Here is a 4,660-nt window from a genome sequence, read left to right on the forward strand (position 1 = left end):
ATAGCAAAAGTTACGTAGTGAAGGAAAGCCGAGACGCCATTGAATTTTTCCGTTCAGTTTTATCATCTTTTTTGAGCTGGCAAAATGAGTTGTTCTCCAGTAAGCTGTTCTAACCGACCTGTGGGAGATAAGGGATCTTTGCAGTTTTTTCGGTAAGTAAAAAAGTGATTTATGTGTCATTGGTTAAAGTTGTTATCTAGCTAGCTAACACATAAGCAGTCTAAGGTTAGCTGAAATGTTGTAAAGCTAGGTTACTTATCCAGCAGGATTTATCTTTTTATTTTATTTTTTAAAATGAGCAAACCTAATAACTGACATGCTATGTTTCTTGATATTGTTATGTCGTTATTGTGATTGAAATTGTATTTAAAACCAAGAATCGTGATATAAAATCCGCTCATAGATGCGGTTCATTGACTGTACAGTTATTTTACAGCAAAAATAAAAACGTCTGGTAAGGTCTCAAAAAAGTATCCAGGGTAAAAACAAAGTCACATAATTTAAATCTGGCCTGCATCATTACTAATGTGTACGTGTTTACAGTCTGAGTGATAAGTGGGCTATACCGAGAGTAACAGGTTTTACTTTCACCGTGCAGGCTGAAATTCATAGTACTATATACGAGGGTAGATTATTTCTCTATGTATCCAGATAAAACTAAAGGTAAGATCTGACTTAATATAACTGTTACTGATTTAAGAATACTAACTGAAACGTGAACGCAAACATCAACAATCGGCGGTGGTGTAATGTAATATTAACCGAGCATCATGCTGCTTAAACTGATAAATATTCTGCATTGTCTTCCACACACACCAATTCAACAGTCACAAGTTGATCATATTGTAAATTTAATGACACTCATAGAGAAATTGTTCTAAAAATTGACAAAACCTGACAAACATTGCTGTGATTGTGACTGTGTCTGTATTTATCACCTTTGAAAGGAAGGTGTTAATGCAGGAGACCAGTGTTACACACAACATGCTGCTGTTATGTTAGTTAGGAGGAGACATAGGCACAATAAAAGAAGACATAAAGATCACGTTATTCCCCACACATGTTAATATGTTTTAAATGTCATGCATTTATTTTTGATTTCGCTTCAATAATCGTTAACGAAGAGAAACACCAGGATTAAACTACAGGCTATTGTTGCCTTTTTATAGCCAAAGAAAACTGAACATTCACAGTCTCTGTATTCAAAAGAATTTCAACATTGACATTTATGTCGTCCTGTTTCCCTCTTTTCACCAACATTTTATTTTAAACTGGGATTTCCTTTTTCTCGAGTTGTGCGTCTCTCCCCCAGCTCGCCCCCTCCGGTGCGCTCCTCTCCATAATGCTCTCGTCTCCTCCCTCTAAAGCTGCTGATACTACTCTGTAGGACGCTTTGATTGGGGCACCTCACCAATAAAATACTATTTTATATTTTATAAGCAGTTTGCCACCACACTGTACTTTTACTCTCCAAAGGCATATGAGTATGTGCGTGACAACTTTAACAAAGCTTTACCACACAGTCACACCATCCACACAGCTGATCCAGGATTTACTGTAGCATCTTTTACAGCACTAAAAGGTCATGTACAGGCCAACAGAGAGAAGGGAAAAGAAACAATCTGTGCTCTCAAATAACAAAGCAGTCTCAAATCTTTTTGAGGAATTACAGCTAATTTTGTTTTACTTTGCATACAGTACATCCTCTGATAAATAAAGTGAAGTACTTAGATTGCATTTCTGTGCTGTTCCTGTAGGTGACCATGATGCAGCCAGACTGAAGCAGCAGGTTGTGAAGGTGGACGCCATCATCTTGTCTTTGCAGTGCTGATTCTGAAGAGAACGCCTTCACATAGGACTCAAAGGTAAAATGATCTCTCATATGATTGGACCGTGTTATTGTAACCGCTATCAGCATCAAAGTAATTTTAGTAACAATTTATAATCCTTCTTAAAATGTAAGGAAGACTAGCAGAAGATTTTAACAGCGTCTATGGTTCTGCAAGAAGTTCATGTTTAAATTGTTCTTCTTTCTGTCTTCAAGGAAATCAATGCCCAAAGGAAACAGCAGTCCAGACTCTGATTCCAGCTCCGGTGAGGTTCTGCACACAAATTGGCTGTCTGATTATATGAGAATATTTAAGATTAGTTTAATTTATCAGGCTGGCCCATGTGATGACAGTTTAAAATAATCTTTAATAGAAAGTGGCAGGAACACTTTTGTCTTAAAACATAAATTCATAAAGCTGATCATATTATTGAATTCATCATGTCTTATTATATATTTTGTTTTTCCTCATAAATAGTTCTCCTGTCATAAAAACAAACTTTAGAACCTGAAGTTTAGCAGAACCTGAGGACAGATCTGATTTCAGGTCTGAGGCATAAACATCACAGTAAAATTCATTATACTTTACATTTAACTCTGTGATTGTTTTTCTTTATTACAGAAGATTCCCTCAGATTCAGATCCATCAGCAACCCCTGACAACATGGAGGACTCATCCCCTGAACGTTTCCTGTCCCCTCTCGATGGAGTTCTTCTCTTCAGTTATTAACTCTTGAAAAGAGCAGCACAAAATGCCAGACTGTTTGACAAGTCTGTGATTGAATAAATGGAAATGGAATCTCATGCGTATCTTGCTATGCTTGTTGGCTTTAAATGTTTAATATTGAATAAGTTTGAAGGCCATTTATCTCAGATGAGACCAGCTGAGCTCGTCTGTTAGCTTTGCTGTTGTCTTAGCTGTTGATGGTCAACAAGAAATTAATGTCAGTTCAAGGACTTTTCAAATGTGAGCTTTAAACTTAACTGCTAAATTATTTTACTGTGACCAACACTTTGTTGTACTCCAGTTAATCAGAAACAGTCAATTCAGATTTTTAAAAAGTTTATTTAAACATTTTATGAAAAGAAATCTTCAATAAACAACCCCTGGTTTCATTAACCATGTGGAAAATAAGTAAGGGAGACCATCAGGTTGAACTGCTGGGACATAGGAGAAAGTATAAAAAATAATTTAACAAAGAAATCCCAACAAAAATCAAATAAAGTATAGAGATCCTGGATGATTGTTTGACTATTAAAATATGATGGAAAAGCAAATCCAACACAACCCTCCAGCATCTGGCCTTTCAAACACAGGGCAACATCAAGTTAAGAAAAATAAATTAAATATTGACCTGGATCTCTGTGTTTTATCTGAGGATGACTATGGTAGCCTTCTCACTGTTCACTGTCACAAAGCACCAGACTCTGTCCTCCTTCTTCAGACGTCCATCAGCTCCTCTGGGTGATGGCAGAGAGGACTCTTCATCTGGGAGAGCTGCTGGTGTAAGGTCATTTCTACCACAGTGGATGAGCAGGGCATCTGGCACAGGTGAAAAAAGGAGGAGGTTCCTTCAAACTATGTGACCTCAGCCTGACCTCTGTAACAGGTGTGCCGACGAAGATTGAAATGATTATTTTTAGGTTCTGTTGATTGTAAAATGGAAAAGAAAACATCACCTTTCTATTTAACATTTAGCTGGTGTATGACTCAGTGTGATTTTTATTTTTGAAGACTGTATTGTTAACAATAGCATGTTTTGACAATCCTCTTATGAAACTTAAATAAAAATCACAGGATATATAATTAACAGATGATTTTAACTTACACTTCACCTCTGTGGAAGATGTCAGACCAGCTGCTTTTATCTCTTCTTTGCCTAAATGAAGATACAAAAAACATTTGATTTACTGTTCATTTAAATATATTAGAAAAGCAGACATGAATCACATTGCAGACTATCAGTTTGTAACAAAATACAACATATCTTACCACCTGTAGCCTGCGGTCTGTGGTGCTAACCTAGCTTAAATATAGCTTAAATATAGAACGATTTTGGCAAAAACAGAGGACCCAGCAGCCCACGTATTTTCAGTAATGATCAAAATAACTGGATTTTTTAAAACACAGTGTGTTTAAATATTAGACTTTGAATACGGTGGTTTGTTGTACCATTGTAGACCGGCAGAGCGCTTTCGGCGTAGCTGGGCTGCGTAAGTCATCAGGGCAGTACGCTAAGTGGGCGGGGCGTGTTACCAGGGCTCCTGCCTACCCTACTGCGCAGACTCTGGCTCCAAATGACGTCAAAATCGCAAGATGGAAGCGCCCCTAAGCGACGTATTTTGGCTTCAAGAACGTTGAGTGGGAACAGCTACAGTGCGCGCCCACTGTGTTCAACATGTAAGGCGTATTACACATATGTAAGGCGTGTTAAATATGTGTAATGCGTGTTAAATGTGTAAGTTGTGTTACACATATGTACAGCATATTACACTTATACAAGGCGTGTTACACATGTGTAAGGCATGTTACACATATGTAAGGCATATTACACTCATATAAGGCGTGTTACACGTGTAAGGGGTGTTACACATGTATAAGGCGTGTTACACATGTGTAAGGCGTGTTACACTGATGTTACACATGTGTAAGGCATGTTAGACGTATATAAGGCGTGTTACACGTGTAAGGCGTGTTACGCATATGTTATTCGGGTTAGACATATGTAAGGCGTGTTACACATGTGAAAGTCGTGTTAGACATATATAAGCCGTGTTACACATGTGTAAGGCGTGTTAGACATATATAAGGCGTGTTACACATATGTTATG

General features: G+C 37.6%; 1 long non-coding RNA gene across 1 annotated transcript; it reads left to right on the forward strand.

The window, feature by feature from the left end:
- The first annotated feature begins 1,024 nt into the window (after positions 1–1,024).
- Positions 1,025–2,526, forward strand: LOC136179997 (uncharacterized). Its single transcript, XR_010666935.1, has 3 exons — positions 1,025–1,865; positions 2,045–2,094; positions 2,451–2,526. It is a non-coding gene; the product is annotated as an uncharacterized lncRNA (long non-coding RNA).
- The last annotated feature ends 2,134 nt before the right edge of the window (positions 2,527–4,660 follow it).

This window comes from Labrus bergylta, chromosome 9 (genome assembly GCF_963930695.1).
Source record: "Labrus bergylta chromosome 9, fLabBer1.1, whole genome shotgun sequence".
Taxonomy (NCBI): domain Eukaryota; kingdom Metazoa; phylum Chordata; class Actinopteri; order Labriformes; family Labridae; genus Labrus; species Labrus bergylta.